The 24762-nt window shown below is 46.0% G+C and overlaps 1 long non-coding RNA gene across 1 annotated transcript in view; it reads right to left on the bottom strand.

Moving 5' to 3' along the window:
• Positions 1 to 24762, bottom strand: part of LOC145360326 (uncharacterized) — a 45964-nt gene that overhangs the window by 2199 nt on the left and 19003 nt on the right. The window contains exons 2-3 of the long non-coding RNA XR_013889699.1: positions 19902 to 19948; positions 9879 to 10079 (exon numbers count right to left, since the gene is read on the bottom strand). This is a non-coding gene — a long non-coding RNA (uncharacterized LOC145360326). The remainder of the gene's footprint in view (positions 1 to 9878; positions 10080 to 19901; positions 19949 to 24762) is intronic.

A 24762-nucleotide genomic window follows, 5' to 3' on the forward strand; every position in this document is an offset into this window, starting at 1 on the left:
TTTTGTCCAACGCCTCAGGACCAGGTCAGTTCAGATGGTCTCACGGTATGCTGGGGGTTGAGATCAGAGGGGATGATGGGGACGGATGCTGACATGGAGAGTGGGGCTGGCGAGAGGTCATAATGGAGATGCTAGAGGTGGGGTGTTGGGGCCATTCACAGGATGAAAGACATTGGGGCGGGAGGGGGAAGTGCCCAATCTATCTCCCCTTGAGACGGGCAATCTCCCCTTCCCACCCAAGGTTCAACTTCCCAGACATCCCCCTCCTCAACCCTGAATTCTCCCGGCCAACCTCAAAACTGAGGCTGATGTGTGAAATAGCTCTAACTGGCCTTTCACTCACCGCGTCTGCCCCTGACCTATCTGGAATTTTCAGAGGGGCAGAGTTTACAGACAGATGGGAGGTGTGCAGGTGAATAGTGGATAGGCCACCGGGGGAATAATACAGGCTCCACCCCAACCTGCAAACCCAATGGCCGGGGACCATAAAACTCTGCCCCATATTAACCACACACAGAGGAGAGAAAGATATGGGGCAGGGTTTTACGGCGCAACATGAGTGCAGTCTGCATTTCAGGCCCCCTTTTAGGTGAGGGTAGACAACAGGCTTCCTCAACAAGGACAATATGCTAATGTTTTATCTGTGACACATGTGGCACATGTGGTTAGCACTGTTGCCTCACAGCACCAGGGACCCTGGTTTGATTTCCGGCTTGTCTGTGTGGAGTTTACACGTTCTCCCCGTGTCTGCGTGGGTTTCCCCTGAGTGCTCCGGCTTCCTCCTGCAGTTCAAAGATGTGCGGGTTAGGTGGATTAGCCATGTTAAATTGCCCCTTAATGTCAGGGGGTCTAGAGTAAATGCATGAGGTTATGGGGCTAGGGCCTGGGTGGGATTGTGATCGGTGCAGACTCAATGGGCCGAATGGCCTTCATCTGCACTGTAGGATTCTATGATTCTGTGAACGTTTTGCCGGAATTGAATGTCTTTTACTGGCTCTGAATAAAAATGATAATTTGTCTTTTCTTTCCCGGATGCTGGCTTGAGGTGCTGTTGATTTCCAACCTTATTTTGTGGACCAGTATTTGCATCTTATACAAACAGACTTCTGATGTTGCAACTGTGTCTGAGAATTCCAGTCCTCATTAAAGGAATCTGCAGACGCAATAAACAGGAGACTGATTAAATGCCAAATTTCAACCTCAATTAAAAATAAACTGATTGCCAAAATTGTAATGGGCTTGTATTTCCAGCTCCAGTTTCAGAAATGAGGCAGAAAGAATTAAAATCTGTTGTTGTCGTTTGTTGCCAACTGTGTCAGTGATATATATGATTTACATTCTGATGGTATGTGGCACTAGAACTGCTGCCATGGACTAGTCATCCAAACAGCGTGAGTTCAAGCGACACACCGGCAATTTGAATTCTGTTTTCTCGATTAAATTCTGGAAATATGAAGTTAGAATCAATAATAAATGATCAAAAAGCAACTGGTTCACTATATTCTTTGGGAAAAGAGCCCTCCTGTTCTTATCTATCTATTCTTTTATTCATTTATGGGATGTAGGTACTGCTGTCTAGGCCAACATTTATTGCCACCCCCTGCAGAAACCATAGAAACCCTACAATACAGAAGGAGGCCATTCGGCCCATTGAATCTGCACTGACAACAATCCCACCTCAGCCCTATCCCCATAATCCCACATATTTACCCCAATGATCCCTCTAACCTACTCATCCCAGGATACTAAGGGGCAATTTAGCATGGCCAATGCATCTAACCCACACATCTTTAGACTGTGGAAGGAAACTGGAGCACCCGGAGGAAACCCGCACAGACACGTGGTTAACCTGCAAATTCCACGCAGCAAGTGACCCAAGCCAAGAATCAAACACAGGTGCCTGGAACTGGGAAGCAGCAGTAATAACCACTGTGCCACCATGATGCCCAGAAGTTGATGGGGAGCTGCCTTTTTGAACCACTGCAGTCCCTGAAGTGTAAGTACACCCACAGTGTTGTTAGGAAGGGAGCTCCAGGATTTTGACCTGCAACGTTGTAGGAAGTCAGGTGTGTGACTTGGAGGGAAACTTCCATGTAGTGGTGTTCCTGGGTATCAGCCGACCTTGTCCTTCAAGATGGCAGTGGTCGTGGGTTTGGAAGGTGCTGCCTCAGGAGTTTGGTGAGTCCCTGCAGAACTTGTTCACCCTTAACTGTTCACGTAATTAGCTTATTAAGAGTCTTGTTTGGGTGAAAATTCATTTCAAGGCAACTATTGAAAAGAGCCACTAATGTTGACCTAGCCATTAATGCCTACATCACTACAAATTAAATTGCGCTTAACTGTAATCAACCATTTCTTCTGATCGCACCCCTAAGTGCTGACATCAGTGAGAAAGGTGCATAATGAGACTCTTGAGAATGTGTTGATGCTCCACTATTTTGGAGCTGGATCTTAACTGACCATTTCCCCCATGGCAGTGGCTGTCTGCTTTGACCTCAAGCTGTACAGAGAGTGGATGATAGGGTGATGGACTTAAAGGCTATGGGGGATGTGCAGGGAAATGGAGTTAAGGTGGCACACTAGTTAGCACCGCTGCCTCATAGCGCCAGCAACCTGGGTTCAATTCCAACCTTGGGTGACTGCCTGTGAGGAGTTTCCACATTCTCCCCTTCCTAACAACACTGTGGGTGTACCTACATTTCAGGGACTGCAGTGGTTCAAGAAGGCAGCTCCCCATCATTTTTTGGGCAGCACAGTGACATGATGGTTATTACTGCTGTTTCCAGAGACTTGGGTTCAATACCCGGCTTCGGGTCACTGTCTGCGTGGAATTTGCACTTTGCCTGCATGGGTTTCCTCAGGGCATTCTAGTTTCCTCCCACAGTCCAAAGATGTGCAGATTAGGGGGATTGGCCATGCTGAATTGCTCCTCAGTGTCAGGGGAATTAGTAGGGGATAGGTCTTAAGTGGGAATGTTGTCGGTGCTGACTTGATGGGCCAAATGGCCTCCTTCTGCACTGTAAGGATTATATGCTTCTAAGATTTTATTGAAGGGTGGAGCTAGTTTGATAAACCAAATAGCCTACTCCTGCTCTTGTTTTTTATGATCTTTAAAGACTGTGCAGATGTATAGAGAAACAGCCATTTTATCCTTGACTTCCCCAAGCAAGCCTGACTATTAGGTCCACTGGTTACCATGGCCATTAATCAGTCTGGCAGCTGACCTCATAGTACGGACAAAGTCATTGGTTAGTGCTTCAGTAACACATTCATAAAGTGACATCTTTAGAGTGGAGATAAAGAAGGTGATAAAACTGGCATCAGTTATCAAGTTGCATAGGGATCCTTCATAGTCTTAAATTCTCTAAATCCCCACACCAAACTCCACTAAATCTTCCTTCTACAGAAGGACTGAAGGATCAGGATTTGCGTTGTTCCTTTTCCTTATATATCTGATCTGCAAGAGACATGACGAAGATAAGAAGATATCATTGTTGGGACATACAATAATAAATATGGGCCTTTGTGTATCCAGTAATGGTGATAATTATATGGACATGTTGTCACGATCATAGGGATACTGCTAACCAAAATAACCAAATTTACCAAATGTTCTTCAAATTCACTCAGAATGGCAACATTTTTGTGACTTTTATTTTAACATGAATCTGGATCGATGTAAATTAACAGGCAAAAATAATAGTTGGTATGAAATGTGGATTACACATGGGAAAGTAGACACAGCAAGATTATCTGGCACAGTGGTTAGCACTGATGCCTCACAGCTCCAGAGGTCTGGGTTTGGGTCATTATCTGTCTGAAGTTTGCACGTTCTCCCCATGTCTTCGTGGGTTTCCTTCGAGCGCTCCAGTTTCTTTCCATAGTCCAAGGATGTGTGGGTTAGGTGCATTGGCTATGCTAAATTTAGTGTCCCGGGATGTGTAGGTTAGAGGGATTAGCAGGGTAAATATGTGGGATTATAGGGATAGGGCCCGGGTGGGATTGTTGTTGGTGTGGACTCGATGGGTCGAATAGCCTCCTTCTGCACTTGGGGTTTCTATGATCATTCACATTTTCCAGGCAGCCTACTCCTGTATAGCCCAGTTTCAGTCACACAGTTCACCCAAGCGGTATTCCAGTTCCATACTGTTCATCTGTACATCGTTTCCACAAGGGCTTCTGAAACGCTATAATCCTGCTATATTTGAATAATAAATTCAAAAAAATGAAAAAAAAGTGGGAATCGAACCCAGGTCCCTAGAGCTGTGAGGCAGCAGCGCTAACCTAAGAGGAGGTCTCAATTTAATGCCCATCCAGAAGATGGTACCTCTGCTAATAAACCTGGTGTTGTCAGACTTTTTACAATGTAGGCCTCCCTCAGTGCTGCAACAGAAGCCTAGATGATGTGGCCCAGGTCTCATGTTGTGAGGGTATAAATCTGTGACTCTCTAACTCAGAGACGAGAGTGCGACCATCGGAGCCACAAGAGTAAGGAGAAAATAAGAATGTGAAGGCTGGGTAGTCAAAAAGGTTTCACTTTCAACACACTGTCAGTTTCTGAACTCCCCTGGCACTTGAGTCACTGAGGTCACAGAGACACCAAGCTCCTAGCCAGCCTGGAAGTCAGATGATGCCATCCACAATAGAAGGTGACAGGGAGTTAAAAACCTAGGACCTTGCTCCGTGGCTTCAAAGTTTTGAAAATGCATGTTGCGATATTCCAGCTCCTTCACCTCTTGCCCAAAACTATTTAGTTTCCCACACAAAAAAGTCCAGAGGCTCTGGCCAAGTTCCTTGCAGATCGCTATTTTTAAACTCTGCAGGACATCAGAACTTAGCTTTGGAAAGCAGATCAATAAGTCATTGGCTTGGAAATCACACCATGCAGCGGGGTCCCAACCCACACACAAAGCTAAAAGTGATGCCTCTTTAAACAAAATGAAGTCACACTAGTTATGTCAGCAAAAAGTGGACAGGGCTTTGCACCAATGTAACCGACGCAGTGTAATTTGCATTTGGAGCCAGCCAGAATGGACATAGGTGAGGGAGCAGACTGCCGTCAGGAGGTGGTAACACTCTGTTTTGACCATAACCCATTGTAGTAGAGATGGGAACTTCGCAAATGCCTTGCTACGTTTAATCAGATGAGGTTCTGCTAATGTTAAAGTTTAACTGTCTTTCAGTATGAAGTCTCTTGCCACTCTGGCCTCATTCATAGAGTTAGCTATTCTTATCAGGCATATTCCTGGCGCTTTTATCAAATGGCATCCTGCCTCCATCCACTCCAGATAGTCAAGCAGACTTTATTAGGAATTTATTAGCAGAAGTAGACCATTCAACCCCTCCAGCTTTCTCCACCATTCAATAAGATCATGTCTGGTTGTGTTTCAAGTTCCACATTCCCATCTACCACTTGGGTTCCCTTGCCCAACAGGAATATATCTGCATTCACCTTAGAAAATCCTCAACTATCCTGCCTCCACTGCCTTCTGATGCAGAGTCCCAAAGTCACATAACGCTCTAAGAGAAAAAAATTTTCCTCATCTCCATCCAGAAAGGGTGGCCCCTAATTTTAAAACAGAGCCCCCTAGTCCCAGACTCATCCACAAAATCATATGTACTTAAGTTTATTTATTAGTGTCACAAGTAGGCTTACATTAACACTGCAATGAAGTTACTGTGAAAATTCCCTAGTCACCACGCTCCAGCACTTGTTGGGATACACTGAAAGAGAATTTAGCATGGCCAATGCACCTAACCAGCACACCTTTTGGACTGTGGGAGGAAACCGGAGCAGCCAGGGGAAACCCATGTAGACACGAGGACAATGTGCAAAGTCCTCACGGTGAGCCAAACCAGGAATCCAACTCAGGTCGCCACAGCTGTGAGGCAGCAGTGCTAACCACTGTGCCACCATACTTCAATCAAGTCATTTTTCTGAGCTCCAGTGGAAACAAGAGCAGTCTACCTAACCTATCCTCATAAGACAACACAAGCATTCCAGGTAGGGCTACTCGCAGTGCACTTATATCCTTCTCTGCATGAAGAGAGCAAAACTGCACACAATATTCGAGATGTGATCTCTCTAGCACCCTGTATAACAGAAGCATAACTTCCATGTTCAATTGCATTCATATTAATGGATAGTATTTTGTTCACCTTCTTAATTACTTGCTGTACCTGCATACAAACCTTTAATGACTCTTGTGCTACAACACCTAGACCCCTCTGCGCCTTGCATCTCTGGAGCTGTTCACTATTTAAATCATAATTAGCTTTTTTATTCTTCCTGCCAAATTGAAGAACTTAACATTTTCCCACATTCAACCTATCTACATCCGCAACCTTCTTTATTCCCCAACTCCAATACTGCTACCATTAATAACCAACAATGTTCAAAGCAAATTGAAAAAGAAGACAAATGATTTGTTTTGACTTTCTGATAATTTTAACCTTGGATTGCCAGAAGATTGGTTGTTAATCACAGGAGAATTCAGAAGAATCATGGAGAGTTGCCATTAGTTTCTCAGCAAGTAACAGTCACAAGCTACTACTTGAGGAATGTCAATGTCCTCACTGTGAATCAATAATTATGACACCAAGAACAAGTGTGAGTTTCACAAATTTGTAACAACGTTGAAAGGAACAGCTGACGACATGGCAGCACAGCCATTAACACTGCTGCCTCACAGTGCCAGGGGCCTGGGTTCAATTCCCGGCTTGGTTCACTGTCTGTGCAGAGTGTGCACGTTCTCCTTGCATCTGCATGGGTTTCCTCCCACAGTCCGAAAGACATGCTGGTTAGATGCATTGGCCATGTTAAATTTTCCTGCAGTGTACCCGAACAGGCGCCAGAGTGGGGCGACGAGGGGATTTTCACAGTAACTTGATTGCAGTGTTAATCTAAGCCCACTTGTAACCCTTATGAATAAACTTATGAAATGAGAGTCGCACAAACTGTAATGTGTCGTTTGTTCCTTTCTCACTGTGCACTAACCTGAAGCTAACTTCCCATCTGCTCCTTCATGTCCTCAATAATCTCTTAGTCTATCTCTCCTGGCTTCCAATCAACTCAACTGTCCAGAAGTACCGGGTTGCAATAACTGGCAATCAGGGATTAACAACAATAAAAGTTTATTACTGGTCCTTAGCAGCTCTTGCCTGCTCTGTATCTGCCCGCACCTGGGGGGAGAACTCCCGCACTCCTGACATGTAATGCCTTTTGTACCCACTTCATCCCAATATTCACATGTCCACCTGGTCTTCATCTTCCCCAGTTAAGTTCAGAAAATAGGTAATACCGAAGTGTAACAGTGTAACAGGACAGTCACCGGGGCCCAAATTTACCATCACGTTGAGCCTGTTTACAGGTGCGAAATTTGGTAAAGTCAGGCATGGGGTGCGTAGCATGATCGATGCCCACCCCCGCACTGGTTCCCCATTTACCAAGGCCTGCAAATGGTCACAATCGGGACCACGCACGAAACAAGAATTTGTATGCATTTAAATTGACTTAATGGGCTGTTTGTCCAACTTTACCAGCACTTCCCCCTTTACCACTGTGTTTGCCCATCCAGCATCAGCGTGTAACAGATATGTTCCATAGAAGTCCAATTTTTGCACTCCAGTTAGTGAGGAGGTAAGTGCGGAGTATCTGACAGATGTCTGCTTGAGACCAGTTGGGGGGCAGTGGGGTAGTGGGGGGTCCACTGCCACTCTGCCTGAGATCAGTGAGGGGGAGGTAGGGAAGAGGGCCTGTGATCAGTCTGGGTGGCAGAGGGGGTGGGGGGATAAGGGGGTCAGTCATGTTGTGGGGTGGGGCAATGTCTGTGGGGGTCAGGGGGAGGCATTATCTGGCCTAGGAGGGATGTGGCATGGAGGCAGCTTTCAATCTTTTTTTTCAACGTGTGCGCAGTTGGAAGTGCCGATCAGAGCTGCAGGAATTTGGATGTGTTAATCTCCACCCCCAGCCTTGTGTAGCACGATTCAGGAACACGGATATTTTTCCAGGCAGTGTGCATATGGGGGTGCCTGAGAACAGGTCTAAACATTAGATCAGAAACATCCCAGCACTTGGAATCAAAATGGTAAAATAGTGCCCCAGATGTAAACTATTTCACAACATACAAAGCCAAACCCTACTTCTGACACCATGTAGAGGCACTGAGTTGCAATAATTGGTGACCAGGCACTAACAATAATAAAGGTTTATTGGTAATATCGAGAAGCTCTCACATGCTGTGTGCCTGCCCGTACCCAGTGGAGAATCCCCAACACATGACTCTTTATGTGCCTAGTATCCACATGATTACCCAGACTACACGCTATATTTAAATCCATCTCTAAAATGTCAATGTTCATTCAAGGTCTCCAGACGCAGCAGATGCCTAGCGCTATATACACACTGGAAGAAATGGACACAAGTTACATTTTTATCCATCCCATTATCCAATACCTTCTAGATTTTAGAATGGTCCCAATGGATTAGAATTTAGTTGATGTAAAGTTACTGTTCAATAAAGCAGCGGAGGAAAAAAGCAACTCAGTTAGCCTGAGGAAGCTACTCTATCAGAGAGTCAGTGCAGTCTTGATGGGCCAAATGGCCTCTTCTGCACGGCAGGGATTCTATGAATCTATAATTATTGGTTCATAATGGGGAACTGCTAGCAAATTTGCTTTGCCAAAAGGCATTTATTAAGGTGCCATTCAAAAGCTAATGTGGGAGATAAATGCACATGGAATTCAGAGCAATATATTAACATGGTGAACAAAGACTGGGGAGAGAAAGCTTTGATAAGATTAGGTGGCATAGTGTTTAGCACTGCTGCCTCACAGTGCCAGGGACCCTTACAATGCCCAGGTTCAATTCCGGCCTTGCGTCACTGTCTATGTGGAGTTTGCACATTCTCCCTGTGTCTGCGTGGGTTTCCCCAGGGTGCTCCGGTTTCCTCCCACAGTCCAAAGATTATGTTGATTGGCCAGGCTAAATTGACCCTGGTGTCAGGGGAACTAGGAGGGTAAATGAGGATTACGGAAATAGGGCCTGGGTGAGATTGTAGTGGGTGCAGACTCAGTGGACCAAATGGCCTCCTTCTGCACTGTAGAGGTTCTATGGAGGTTCTATGGAACTGTGAGAGAAAGCGGGTATGGAATACACTGCCTGGCATTGTGGTGGAGACAGGTTCAATTGAGGCATTCAAGAGGGCATTAGATGATTATTTGAATAGAAACAATGTGCAAGGGTGCAAGGAAAAGACTGGGGAATGGCACTAAACATTGATGCTCATTTGGCGGGTTGGCACAGACACAAACGGTCCCCCTTCTGCACCTTTAGATTCTGTGATTCATTCTAATGTCTGCAGCCAGATGCTTAACAGTGACAAGATAAAGAGTGGCTGATTTTATGATGAAAGTCATTACAATTACACACATCAAAGATTCTTGTTCACAGCAGTGTGGGATGGCACTGAGACACACTAAGTGGCTATACGGAGAAATGTGTAAACCGGAAAGAGTTAAGGCATGAAAGCAACTCGTCTGGATGTGTATTCGTGCTCAGAAATAAAAACTGAATCACCTTCAGTGACACAGTTTCTCCCCAGGGTTCGCGTGCCTTCATTTCCTGCTGCTGCAAAAAAAACAAAATAAACGCGTGTTGGTGATCAGGATCCAGGTTTTATCTTGGGATTAGCATCCAAAGAAGCACCTTCCAGGAGGCAATGTTGAACTGAAGTGAAAGGAATGTATTGCCTGGGCTTAAACAGAAACAGAGGCAGATTGGTTGCCAGAAGGCAAAAAAAAATGCTAGGTTCTGCCAATGTTATCAGCCAAACTCATTTAAAATCCATCTGCTTTAGAACCAAAGTAGTGAGAGTTACCTGAAAGCTGTTCTTTAATTTCTACAGGCAACAGAATCCATCCAAATGAACCCAACCACAGTATTCCCAAGTGCCAAAGGTTTGAGGGACGTGATGATCATTCTACTTCAGTGTGCAGGCAGATGCTCTGGGCTGCAGTGTGCTACCCAAAATGCTGCTTAAACGCCTTGTTTTTTCTGTCTTAGCTTCGCTGGTGCCAACCTTTTGAGAAATCAAAGGAGCATGAAATAGAAACAGTAAATGCTGGAAAGATTTAACGCAACAGGCATCATTTGTGGCAACAGCAAAAAAAAGTGTTTAAATGCTCAGGTCGATGGCCTTGCATCAGAGCTGGAAGATGTCAGGACCAAACTGATTATTAAGCAACTGGGGAAGCAGATAAGAAAGGGAAGGAGGCAGGATAAGAACAGAAGGAAGAGGTGGCATCAAAGATGGTCAGTGCAAAGGAAAGCACGAGAGCTCCTCTGGGTAGAAAATATTTGAGCCAGAGGCAAGGGCAGCAATGATTGGCCTCACCATTTAGACTGCCCATTTCAGAACATATAGTATCATAGAATCCCTACAATGCAGAAGAAAGTTATTTGGCCCATTCACAGAATCATGGAATTACAAGATCAAAGAATCCCCACGGTACAGAAGGAGGCCTCCCGGCCCATCGAGTTTATACCAATAACAATTCCATCCAGACTCCATCCCTGTAACCCCAAGTATTTAATCTCCCTGACACTAAGGGGCAATTTAGCATGGCCAAACATCTTTGAAGTGAGGGGGAAACCAGAGGAAACCCATGCAGACACTGAGAGAACGTGCAAACGCTACACAGACCCAAGGTCGGAATCGAACCCGGGTTTTTGGCACTATTAGGCAGCAATGCTAGCCACTATGCCACCGTGCCACCCTTCAGTGAGAACATGGCTGATCTGATATACTAATCCTCAACTCCACTCTCCCACCTTATCCCCATAACCTTGATTCCCTTACCGATTAAAGATCTGTCTATCTCAGCCTTGAACATGTTTAGTGATACATCTTCGGAATTTAGGAGGAAATCAGAGGAGACCCACACAGACATTGGGAGAATGTGCAAAATCTACTCAGTGATCCAAGGCCAGAATCAAACCTAGGTCCCTGGCACTGTGAGGCAGCAGTGCTGACCTCTGTGCTACCATGCCTGATCACTAGTAGCTGATTGATCTAAATGCCAGATTTACACCCAGGAGATAGGTATCTTCATTTGTACCAACTTCCTCATTCAGCATCCTCTCCCGTGCTCACTCACATCCGAGGGCAACCAGTCCAGCAAAGCCCCAACTTCAAAATTCTCATCCTTGCTTTCAAACAACCTCCATGTCCTCACCTCTCCCTATGAGCAGAATGCAATGCCCATGGTGACAGGAGGTGGATGGGGGTGAGGTGGGGGGGGGTCGGGGGGATGGTGTTGGTGGGTGGGGGGCGGGGGGGGGATTCCCAAAACTGCCTGAGACCATTATGTATAGAATGGCTTCACTAAATTATGGGAATGCACATATTAGACTGGTATCCCTGGATAAAAGCAACTCACTGCGGATGCTGGAATCTGAAACCAAAAGAGAAAATGCTGGAAGATCCCAGCAGGTCTGGCAGCATCTGCAAGGAGAGGAAAAAGCTGATGTTTCGAATCTAGGTGACCCATTGAGCTCTGAGATAGAGCTAAGATCCAGATCAGCAATAAAGTTTATTTATTAGTCACAAGTCGGCTTACATTAACACTGCAATGAAGTTATTGCAAAAATCCCCTCGTCGCCACACTCCTGCATTTGTTTGGATTCACTGAGGGAGCATTTAGCATGAGCCAGCACATCTTTCAGATGGTGGGAGGAAATTGGAGCACCCGAAGGAAACCCACATAACCATGGGGGAGAACATGCAGACTCCACACTGACGGTGACCCAAGCTGGGAACTGAACCCGTGTTCCTGGTGCTGTGAGTCAGCAGTGCGGACCACAGTGCCGCCATGCCAAATAGGGCTGGTTTGCTCTCTCCTGTTCCTATCTCCTGATGTAACAGTGGAACCAAGAATCAAAGTGGTTGGTACTAACTACTGGGGCAGAAGGAGATGTCAGGGGTGAACAGTGCACTTCACTGACAAATCACCAACTGGTGCTGGGGGAATAAGGCCTAGTTTAGTTTGAAGGCCTGCGGGTTATTATCAATAGCTCGGGGGACTGCAGGCACCAAGTGCAGCTATGAGTATTAAATAACCAGATGGCTTAGGAAAAATCAGTACTTCCCCAACAAATCAAGAGTCACAGATACTACATAATGTTACAATTTAGACTTCCTGACTGGTCCTTTCTAGCGAGACTCCCAGAAGTGATTGTCTTTGCCAAGGTGCAAGTACTGAGTGTGACTATATTGACATTCATTCAGTCAGCCAGGCACAAAACAATTATGTGAGCAGATGGATCCTAAATAATTGCAGTTGTGTTCACCTTTGTGTTCACACTGACGTTTAGCAACCCCTGTGACCCACCAACTTGATTACACTTCGAACATGAAGTGAATTGATGCTAACTAGGTGACTGTGGGATCATTAAATGTCCATCTGGAACATCACACAGACCTCTGTGATAACTTGTACATATATTGTGAGTCCTCAGCATGATTGTCTGGCCGACAGGGACCGAACAAGTCGAGGTTCACACAACATTCTAAACGAATGTTGGAATTGTTTTTCAACTTGTCACCCTGGCTAAGGCTGGTATAACCCATTAGGAAAAAAGGAAGAGTTGTTTAGCTATGTGGACCCTGTGACGATCGCAGGATTTTGATTTTATTTGATTTGATTTATTATTGTCACATGTATTAGTATTCAGTGAAAAGTGTTGTTTCTTGCGCATTACACAGACAAAGCATACTGTTCATAGAGAAGGAAAGGAGACTGTGTAGAATGTAGTGCTACAGTCATAGCTAGGGTGTAGAGAAAGATCAACTTCGTGCAAGATGGATCCATTCAAAAGTTTGATGGCAGCAGGGAAGAAGCTGTTCTTGGATCAGTTGATATGTGACCTTAGACTTCTGTATCTTTTTCCTGGTGGAAGAAGATGGAAGAGGGTATGTGAGGAAGGTGTGGGGTCCTTAATTATGCTGGCTGCTTTGCGACAGAGTCAATGGATGGGAGGCTGGTTTGCGTGATGGATTGGGCTGCATTCATGACCTTTTGTAGTTTCTTGCAGTCTTGGGCAGAGCAGGAATCATACCAAACGGTGATACAACCAGAACGAATGCTTTCTATGGCGCATCTGTAAAAGTTGGCGAGAGGTGGATGCAGGCACCACTGGCAAAGTCAGCGTTTACTGACCATCCTAAATTGCTCTTGAGAAAACGAGGTAAGCTGCCTTCTTGAACTGCTGCAGGCTGTGTGGGTGTAGGTACACCCACTGTACCTACACCCACACAGCTGTTGGATAGTGAATTCTAGGATTTTGACCCAATGCTGATGAAGGAATGGTGACATTTTCGAATACAGGGTGGTGTGTGACTCTGTGGGGAACTTGCAGGAGGTAATGTCCCATGTGCCTGTTGCCATTTTTTTTACTCATTCATGATTTGTGAACACAAATACTGTGGCCAAAGTTTCCTGAATGTTCCTGCTGGCAGAAGTCCGACCGATGGAGATCCTTTGCCATGGGTTCCCCAGTGGCAGAGGGTGCGAACCACGGTTAAACCCACTAACAGTGGTGGGATCGGAATTCTGGAAGGCTAGCATTTATAGCCCTTATCCACTTGCCTGGAGAAGGTGTCCAGTATTTTACCGTCCAACCCACAATGGGAATCGGAACGGGCGAGGGGCAGGCAGTGAAAATGTCCGTTGACCTCAGGTGGGGTTTTTCGGATCTAGCGAGGCCATAAAATCCTGCCCAGTGTCTTTGTATGGGTGTGGGTTTGGGAGGTACTGTCTAAAGAAGCTTTAGTGCATTGTTGCAATGAACTTTGTAAAAGGTACATGCAGCTATCAAGAGTGGAGGGAGTGACTGTTTAATATGATCAATAGGATGTAGTTCAAGAGGGCGGCTTTTTTATAGGTTGGTCCCGAGCATCTTGTGTGTTGTTGGAGCTGTATTCATTCAGGCAAGAGGAGATTATTCCATCATACTTTTAACTTTTGCCTTGGAGTCAGTAAGTAAGTTATTAATCAGAAAAGAACTGGCCCCTGGCCTGCTGTTGGAGCCACAGTATTTGCATGGCTGGTCCAGTTAAGTTTCTAAACAATGAAGACCCTCTGGATGTTGAAGGGATGGGGTGGGATTCAGCTAAGATCATGCTATTGAATGTATAGGGAGGTGATTAGCACAAGAATCAGTAGCAATGATACTGAACCATATGATGGTCATTAAAGTCCCGGGAATGAAAGGCTTGACATATGAGGAGCATTTGAGGACTCTGAATCTGTACTCAATGGAATTCAGAAGGATGAGGGGGACCTTATTGAAACTTACAGAATACTGAAAGGCCTGGATAGAGTGGATGTGGGGAAGATGTTTCTATCAGTAGGTGAGACCAGGATCCAAGGGCACAGCCTCAGAGCAAAGGGACGACCCTTTGGAACCAAGATGAGGAGCAATTTCTTCAGCTAGAGGGTGGTGAATCTGTGGAATTCATTGCCATAGAAGGCTGACGAGGCCAGGTCATTGAATATATTTAAGACAGACATCGATAGATTTTTGATTGGTAAGGGGATCAAAGGTTTCGGAGAAAAAGCAGGAGAATGAGGTTGAGAAACATATCAGCCATGATTGAACTTGAGGGGCCAAATGGCATAATTCTGCCCCTATATTTTATAGCCTTATGAACCATGTGATGGGAATTAAAGTCTCCCACCCAATGTGCTCTTGCTACCCTCAATACTTCTTCTAAGTGGCGTTCAACATAGTGAAGTATTTTGTCATAAGCTGAGGGAGGGCAGTAAGTGGTAATCAGCAGGAGATTTCTTTGCCCATGTTTGACCTGATGCAATGAGACTCTGTGGAGTCCAGAGTTTTGGCTATCTGCAGTCTTCCCCACTGAAAGTCAGCAACCTTCCATCTGTGTCCTGAAACCCCTGGGGTTACATTATATAAGAGCATGGGTAAAGGTACAAGGAAGATAGACACTGAAGGAATATACAGGGTGATGAGTTGGCTTTCATACATAAGCTGCACAAGTTCACAGAATCACAGAATACTACTGTGCAGAAGAGGCCCTTCGGCCCATCAAGTCTGCACCGATGCGTGAAATACCCTGACCTGCTGACCTAATCCCACTTGCCAGCACTTGGCCCATAGCCTTGAATGTTATAGCACGCCAAGTATTCATCCATGTAGTTTTTAAAGGATATGAGGTATCCTGCCTCCACCACCTCCCAGGCAGTGCATTCCAGACCATCACCACCCTCTGGGTAAAAAAAGTTTTTTCTCAAATCCCCCCCAAACCTCCCATCCCTCACTTTTAACTTGTGTCCTTTTGTAACTGACCCTTCAACTAAGAGGAACTGCCAGTCCCTATCCACCCTGTGCCCCTCATAATCTTGAGCACCTCAATCAGGTCACCCCTCAGCTTTCTCTGCTCCAACAAAAACAACCCAAGACTATCCAATCTCTCTTCATAGCTTAAATGTTGATTTACAAATTTATTTTTGGGTGTTTGTTGTGAACTGACTAATCTTATAATGTAGTCAAGTGAATGTTATGATGGCCAGTGACAGAGAGAAGATAAGGCCAATGGTGTCACTGGAATAGTCAGTACTATTTGTCCAATGGTTAAATTGCCCTTGAGAAGGTGATGTGAGGCATCTTCTTGAATGGCTTACCAGGCCAATTCAGAGGCACCTTAAGGATCAACATGGTGGTTTGTTAGGGAGAATGTAGAATAGAGCAGCCGTCCATCACCTTCTCGCCCACCCCCAGACTCACCTCAACACAGTACGTGGTTCGTCAGTCCACCTACCATGTTTAAATAATCAAACGTCAGCTGAGCTTGCCAGTAAGGCAATTGATCACAATGATATGCTGGCCACATCATAGAATTACTGGCGTGGGTAATTGATGTCCAAAGATGTACGAGTTAGGTTAATTGGCCATGCTAAAAATTGCCCTTAGTCTCCTGAGATGCATAGGTTAGAGTGATTAGTGGGTAAATATGTAGGGATATGGGGGTTGGACCTGGGTGGGATTGTGGTCAGTGCAGACTTGATGGGCTGAATGGCCTCTTTCTGTACTGTACGATTTCTATGATTTCTACGAATTGGGCAGGAATGAGCAGGCCGTTTCTGTTAAACAACTTTCAGATGGCAGGAAGGGAAGGAGGAGACTGTCTTCCTTTGCACATCTGGGGAACTCTGCCTCAGATTGTACCCTGTCTTTCTTCCTACTCTCCAAAACCTACCATTGAGCCAGCCACTCTCTTCCCCTGCTCTCCATTACCAACCACCCCCCCACCCCGCCCACCCCACTCCCCTCACTTCCACTCCATATAATGCAATGCCTTATTGCTTTGCTGTGATTCTGGAGGAGATACCAGCTAGACTGGATTAGGACAGCACATTTCCTTCACTAAAGTGCAGTAGAGAATCAAATGTGTTCTTACAACAATCTGGTCTGTATCATTGCTCCAAGCTTTTCAATTCCAGTTTAAAGTTAAACTCTACTTTCCATGGTGGGCTTTGAACTCATGTCTCCTGATTACTGAATATCACTAGATTACTCATCCAATAACTTCCTAAAGTCTGTGCACCATCTACAAATCTCAAAGAGGCTTCTTAGGCAGCGCCTCCAGATCCATGACTACTACCACCTAAAAGAACAAGGGCAGTAGGTACCTGGGAACACCACCACTTAGAAGTTCCCCTTCAAGCTACACACCATCCTGACTTGCAAATATGTCACCTTCTCTTCACTGTCGCTCAGTCAAAATCCTGAAACTCCCTCCCTAATGCATTATGAGTGTATTTGCACTGTATGGACTGCAGCAATTCAAGAAGGCAGCTCACCACCGCCTTCCTGGGGGCAATTAGAGATGGGTAATAAATGCTGGTTTCTGCCACATCCCATAAATTAATTTAAAAAAAAAGGAACAGCTGTGCTAACTTGCTGATACTGAACTGGAGTGAGTTCTTGACAGACTGCCTAGCCAGTAGGAAGCTCCCTGGGTTTCTTCCTGAATCTTGGAACTAAGGCCGGAATTTTACTGGCATGCCCGCCCTGATTCCGGGGAGCGGACAAGGCTCGGAGAACAGCATCCTTGATTGGCCTCGGGTGGGATCGTATGAACCTCAAGCAAACGTGCCGGCAAAATTCCACCCCAAGTCTGCCAAATACATCACAGGAGTTCCAGGGCAGTTCAGGATGTAGAGACATTTTTGCATCCCGCCCACCATGGAAATCGCAGTGGGTGAGACACAGACCATGCAAAGGTCCATTGACATCGGGCAGGACATTCCGGCCTTGGGACGAGCGTGGCTGGAAAATCCCACCCATTATTTCAACACTCCTAAAGTCTAATCTATCACATACTGTGTGGCAGCATGGCTTTCGCTGTATCTCTGTCTATGGATAGCCCAACAGAATCAGCAGCCATATGGTCAATGATTAGGCGTTGTCATCCTTTGCTATGCTGCAGCTCAAGTACAGATGGTACGAGCGGACTCCTGCAGAATGAAAGCATCGCGACTGCTGCCAGCATACTGGGCATTGAACTACTTAATTCGCTCACCAGCTGAGATAATGGAATCCCTTTTGTTTGTGGCACAGGGAGAGTTGACATGCAGTGCCCACAAAGCAAAGTCCTTAAATTCAATGGCACCCAGTAGCTCAAGGAACCATAGCAAACCCATATCCTCACTCTGCCTGCCTGTCTCTGACAATTACATGGAATGAAACGTACAGGCAGAAACTTGCAGCCATTCACGCGGCAGGATTATCTGGTCCCACTGTTGCGAATGGAAATTTGGCTTGCAGCAACAGCAAGGCGTGAACTGCCGGTAAGGTCACACCAGCAGTTAGGTCTCATTGAGCAGAGTGGATCAGTGACCCTTTCACATAATGATCGACAGCAAACTGGGAGATGCTTCAAATGTCTCTGGCCATGATAGAGTCAGATGCACAAAGGTCCATCAACATGGTTACCTTCATAGCCACTGGCAATGCTGTCCTTGCCCTGCTCTGAGATTGGGGCTATGGCAGAGTTCAGTGAGGATGACTTACGTTGGGAATTCTGGAAAAGGTGGCTGCTTTTTTTCAGCGTGATGGCACAGTGGTTAGCACTGCTGCCTCACAGTGCCAGGGAAACGGGTTCAATTCCCAGCTTGGGTCACTGTCTATGTGGAGTTTCCACATTCTCCTCGTGTCTGTGTGGGTTTCCTCCAGGTGCTCCGGTTTCTTCCCATAGTCCAAAAGATGTATGGATTAGGTGGATTGGCCATGCCAAATTGCCCCTTACTGTCAGGGGGACTAGCTAGGGTAAATGCATAAGATTATGGGAATAGCGTCTGGGTAGGATTGTGGTCAGCGTAGACTCAATGGGTCGAATGGCCTCTCTCTGCACCGTAGGCATTCTATAATCTACAAAATAAATATGCTCAACCAGGTGTCTTTAAAAGTATGTTTTTTAAAAAAATATACTTACCTCAGCATGGAGCCAGGAGCAGAAATATTATAGAATCATAGAATTCCTACAGTGCAGAAGGAGTCCATTTGGCCCATCAAGTCTGAACCGACTGTCCAACAGAACATCTTATCCAGGCCCACCCTACTGCCCTATTCTCGTAACCCCACATCTGCTAATCCTCATAACCTACTCTCTTGGGACACTAAGGGTAAACTTAGCATGGGCAATATATTTAACCTGCTCATCTTTGGACTGTGGGAGGAAACCGGAGCACCCGGAGGAAACCCACGTAGCCACAGGGAGAACATACAAGCTCCACACAGTCACCCGAGGCCAGAATTGAACCCCGGTCACTAGCACTGTGAGGATAACCACTGTGCCACTGTATGCCACCCATGGGTACTTCAAGGATTTATCATAGGGCAACGGTCGACTCCCTTAGATCATTCCCTCACCGCATAGGATCCCAATGGTGCCTGCTTATGATTTATCCAGCCCAGCCCCTTCTCCTGGTGACTCCAGAGGAGGCAAATAGCCTGGTACTGATTCTCTTTAAAAGGAGTGAACAGCTCATGGCTGATGCGGATATCATGGCCCTTTCACCCGTCGAATACGAACCACGGTCAAGGTCCTAATTTAGACTGTTCTTGGGCCTCTCGGCGAGCACATCCACTTCCAGCCTGCAAATGGCCCTGAAAGCAGGTAATTCTCAATGGCGTTCCAGACAGGCCAAAATAAAGTGATTATTTTAAATAAGACGTGTGAAAAGATTTGATGAAACTTGAAAGAACGAGTCACATGCTTCGCACCTTATGTCAATCAATGTATCCAACGGCGTTAAACTAAATGGAAAATAATGATATGATTGCTGCGATACTGATACTGCCGGTGATTCAGCCTCTTAGTTTCATTTCCAGACACCCTATGGGGTTTGCCATTGTGATGGCTGTACTTGAAGTAAGTTAATGAGAGATGATTACAGTCGTTACCTAAAAGGAGTTGGCTTATGCCCAGAAGACCGTCCGCAAAATATTACGAGACATTTATAAAGGCTGTAACACGCTGATAAGGAAGGCAATAGAACAAATAAAAAGTCAAATAATGGTGATGTTTAGTGCGGTGTAAATGATCCATTATAAACTATAACGTAGGAAATTTGGAATGGTATGTGTGCTTTCAGATGCAATGGCTGCTGAATAAGAACATGATATCACCCTGAGTTATAAATAATTCTGCTAAAGCAGGTATTAAGTGTGGCTCCATTAGCATCTAATGCACTTGGAGCTGTAATAAAAATATTACTGCTAATGCCAATTCCAATATCCTCAATTGAAGAATATCATCACGATTCATTTGACATTGTAATCCAATTTGATGTTTTACAGTTAATATTTTGTATACCTGTTGGTGCTGCAGCAGGATAGAAGGGGGATGAAATGAACTTGGATCTGTAATACAAAAGAAGGCAATAATAATTACTCCTCAGCCATTCTATTGTTGCATTGATAAATTCCTGCACGTACCTTCCGCCTGATTTCTGGACCATTACAGCATTCTCTTGGTAACAGGTTATGTCCTTCTCTCTCCCATTGCAATTCAGCTACAAGCACTTAGGGAATCATAGAACCCCTACAGTGCAGAAGGAGGCCATTCAGCCCATCAAGTCTGCATCAACTCTCTGTCAGAGCATCTTAGTAAGAAGTCTGACAACACCAGGTTTAAGTCCAACCAATTTATTTGATAGTAAACTCACAAGCTTTTTATTTGCAACCAATTGGACTTAAACCTGGTGTTGTCAGACTCCTTACTGTGTTTACCCCAGTCCAATGCCGGCATCTCCACATCAGAGTGTATTACTCAGGCTCACTCCCCTATCCCCATAACCCCACACATTCACCATGGCTAATCCATCTTGGGACACTAAGTGGCAATTTAGCATGGCCGATCCCCCTAACCTGCTTATCTTCTGGAAAGTGGGAGGAAACCGGAGCATCTGGAGCAAACCCATGCAGGCACGGGACAAGCGTGCAAACTCCACACTGGAGACTGAAATTGAAACCGGGACTGCGATTCTCCCATCCCGACCCACAGCTTTCCTGATGGGTCGCGGTGGGAGATGAGCATCACCGGCCTTGTTCCGGGATTTGCACATGTGCCGGGAACGTATAAGCTTCTCCCAGAGCCGCCAGTCAGATCATGCTGGAAACCGGTGGGAAGGCAGGTAAATCATTTGAAAGTGTTTTTAATATGTTTTAAATGTAGTTTGAATGTGATTATCGGGAATTTGCCGGTCCCTATCGAATCTCGCACCCCGCCAGGAATATTTCATTCCAGCGGGGTTCAGACTAGTTCCCCATGGTTGGGGAACCAGCAGGAGACCCCACCGGATTGAAAGGAGGCAATTGGGGTCCCCCCCAGAAGGTTGGGCAGTGGGGAGGATGCCCCCTCAGCATGAGCACCCTGGCACTGTCCAAGAGGCAAGTGCCCCTGCCTGGGGGCATCTTGACACTGCCGACCAGGCATTGGGCAGTGCCAAGAGAGTGGGGCCTAGTGTGGACAGGGCCTAGGGGCAATTGGTGGGGGTGGGGGGGGGGGGGGTCCCGCTGATTCTCTGCATTGGAATCAGTCTGTGATGGAGGGAGAGCAGCGATTGGTTTGGGCTGACGGGAGGGAGGTGTGGTCTGCTGGGGAAGAGGGCCTGCCTCCCGGGTGGGGTGGGGGGGGGGGGGGGGGGGCCTGACCTGAGGAGGGGAGGTCTGACCCCGGGAAGGTCAGCGGGAGGAGGGGGCATCTGCCAGGGTGAGGGGGATGGGGTGATCACCACTACCGGGGGGCTGGGCTGGATATCGGGGCATTGCAGAGTGGGAGGAGGGTGGCGCAGCAGCACTGTGGGGGTCCCAGGCTGGCCAGTGATCGGGCTGGCCAGCAAAAGGGGAGACTGACAGATCGGGGCCACCGCGCGTGCACAGAGTTCCAGAACTGTCAGACACCGGCCCTGCCCCGCTGGGTTTTTAATGATATCCGCAGTTGTGACCTCTGCAGAGCACAGATTGCAGGGATTCGAGTGAGAAGTTGAACTGACAAAACAGTCGGAATCTAGAAGTTTTCCCACCATCTCAGTGCTTTTGGGAGAATTGCAGCCCATGTTTCTGGTGCCGTGAGGCAGCAGCGCTAACCCTGGTACCACGCTGTAGCCCGTCTGGCCCCAGCTATTGTTTCTTTACTTGCCCCATTACGGTCTACGTTTCTCTTGCGCCATCATTCCCTTTGACTTTTAGTCATGCATGTCACCCTCCCTGCGTATATATAAAAGCAAATTGCTGCAGATGCTGGAATCTAAAACAAAAACAGAAAATGCTGGAAAATCTCTGACAGCATCCGTGGAGAGGGAATAGAGCCAACATTTCGAGTCTGGATGATCCTTCATCAGAGCTCAACAGATCTTCTCCCTCCTGCTTCTTCGTCCTCCTCCTCCTCTTCTCACAACTCTGCGCTTGCTTACAAGCTGTTAATTTTTAACATCCCCAGCTCTGATGAGAGATCGTCGAACTTTAACTAGTTTCTTCTCTCTATTAATCCCGCCCAACTTGCTGAGTATTCCTGGCATTTTGTCTCTCTCCTACTGACTTCCACTGAGACCTTTCATTTCCTGCCCAGTTCCAGCTGAAAAATAGTTGAGTTCATCTTACCGAGGTGGTGCCACAGTCAAGCTCTCTGAGAATGACGAATGCCCATAAGTCCATAAGCTGTAGGCCATTCAGCCCATCAAGTGTTCTCCGCTATTCATAGAATTATTGAATCCCCACAGTATAGAAGGAGGCCTTCCGGCCTATCGAGTCCAACAATACCACCCAGGCCCTATCCCCGTAACCCCAAATATTTACCCTCCCCCGACACTATGGGGCAATTTTACCATGGCCAACCAATTTAAGCCACACATCTTTGGAGTGTGAGAGGAAACCGGAACATCCAAAGGAAACCCACACAGCTATGAGGAGAATGTGCAGACTCCGCACACAATAGTCACCCAAGGCTCGAATTGAACCCAGGTTTCTGGCACTGTGAGGCAGCAATGCTAACCACAGTGCCACCGTGCCACCCTTCAATGAACACATGGCTGATCTGATATACTAATCCTCAACTCAACTCTCCCACCTTATCCCCATAACCTTGATTCCCTTACTAATCCTCAACTCAACTCTCCCACCTTACCCCCATAACCTTGATTTCCTTACTAATCCTTAACTCAACTCTCCCACCTTATCCCCATAACCTTGATTCCCTTACTGATTAAAGATCTGTCTATCTCAGCCTTGAGCATACTTAGTTACCCACCTCTACAGCTCTCTGTGGTAAAGAATACCCATAGGTTCACTACCATTTGAGAGAAGAAATTCTTCCTCACCTCTGTCTTGTATAGGTGACCCCTTACGCTGAGATCCCGTACTCTGGTCCTCGACTCTGCCACAAGGGGAAACAACTTATCCAATGAGGGATTGAAAACTTGTTTGTAACTCAATCCAGTCACCATCACTGCAAAAGGAAGAGATGAGGAAGAAGGAGGAAGGAGTTCACCAAAATCATACTAGGGCTAAAAGGGTTAAATCACGAGGGAAAGTTTCATAGACTTGGCTTGTATTCACTTGAATATGGAAAATTGAAGGCTGATCTAATTGAGGTGAAGTAATTAAGATGGTGAAAAGCGTTGATCAGGTAAAGAGAGAGAGAATTATATTCTCTGTTGCTCTGAGGCATCAGAGTTAACCACCATGACACTCCACTGGCCATCCATTGCTTCTTTATTTGCCTCATTACTGCCTACTTTTCCCTTGAGAGAACAAGGAGACGTAAGCTTGAAATTGGAACCAGAAGCTCAGGAAGCACTTCTCCACACAAACGTTTAACATTAGTCTAGAGCACCTTTTGCCCAAAAATTGTTAAGGCTCAGTCAAATGCAAATTGATCAATTTAAATAGGACAAGGGTGTTGATATTACAGAACCCAGGTAGGTAGATGGAATTAAAATATAGATCAGCCAAGATCGAATTGAATGGCAAAACAGACTTGAGAGCCTGATTGACCCAATACTGTTCCGATATCCTAAAATATTTCACTACAAAAAACGGAACTTGAAAAGATCGGCATTTTATAACAAGTGGATCTAATGTAATTGATATACTCACAAACGTAGAAGGACATTGCAGAAGTGCTGAGTTCCCAAACATTGACAACGAGGATTTGTAAAAACAATACTTTATTCACTAGTTGAGCAGCTGCTCCATGATTGTGTTTTGCCTGCGCTCCAGGGAGAACCCTCATGCTCCTGTCACGTGACCTTTTGCAGCCACATCATCTTGTCATCATCTGACCAATCGGTCTACAGATACAGAGGTGCTGGGTGCACGGTGACACACTGGTTAGCACTGCTGCCTCACAGCGCCAGGGATCAGGGCTCGATTCCTGCCTTGGGTGACTGTGTGGAGTTTGTACATTCTCCCTGTGTCTGTGTGGGTTTCTTCTGGATGCTTCAGTTTGCTCCCACAGTCCAAAGATGTACAGGTTAGGTGGATTGACCATGCTAAATTGCCTCTTAGTGTCCCAAGATCCATTTGTTAGATAGATTTTGCCATAATAAATGTATGGGTTTATGGGAATTGGCGAGGGTAGAGGACCTGGATAAGGTACTCTGCCAGAGAGTCAGTGAAAACTTGATGGGCTCAATGGTTTCTTTCTGCCCTGTAGGGATTTTCTTCTATTCTACTCTATTCTAGAAATTCACCTCAAGCAATTGCATACAACGAGTGGGATTGGATCAGCTTCCTATTAAAAGCAGTGTCTGATGTTGGTTACAATGGAGCTGAATATCAAGGTGCTGTGTGGCAAACGGCCAGATATGTCCACCCTGTGCAACAGCCCGAGACAAATTTCTATCCCATAACACTTCACCAGAGCTCAAAATTTTTCAGTGTGTGTTTCATCTTCTAATTGGAGAAGGGTACAGAGGGCGAACAGCACACCAAAACACAGTGAATGCTGGGAATGAAAAGTGGGCCAGGCAGCACTTGAAAGAGAAGGAACGGCAGCTTAATTTCCTATTTGTAATTCTTCATCAGAACTGGCACAACAAAGCTGAAGGACAAGTTAGGACACACCCAATGAAAGATTAAAGGCAGTGCAGCAATGAAAGAGCTTTGTATCAAATGAAACAAATTGCGAGATCAAAACCTAGGGGAATATATCAGAAAGAAGCCAAGTGATTACT

The sequence above is a fragment of the Carcharhinus amblyrhynchos genome, chromosome 2 (genome assembly GCF_965287045.1).
Source record: "Carcharhinus amblyrhynchos chromosome 2, sCarAmb.v2.hapA, whole genome shotgun sequence".
In the NCBI taxonomy this organism is placed as follows: Eukaryota; Metazoa; Chordata; class Chondrichthyes; order Carcharhiniformes; family Carcharhinidae; genus Carcharhinus; species Carcharhinus amblyrhynchos.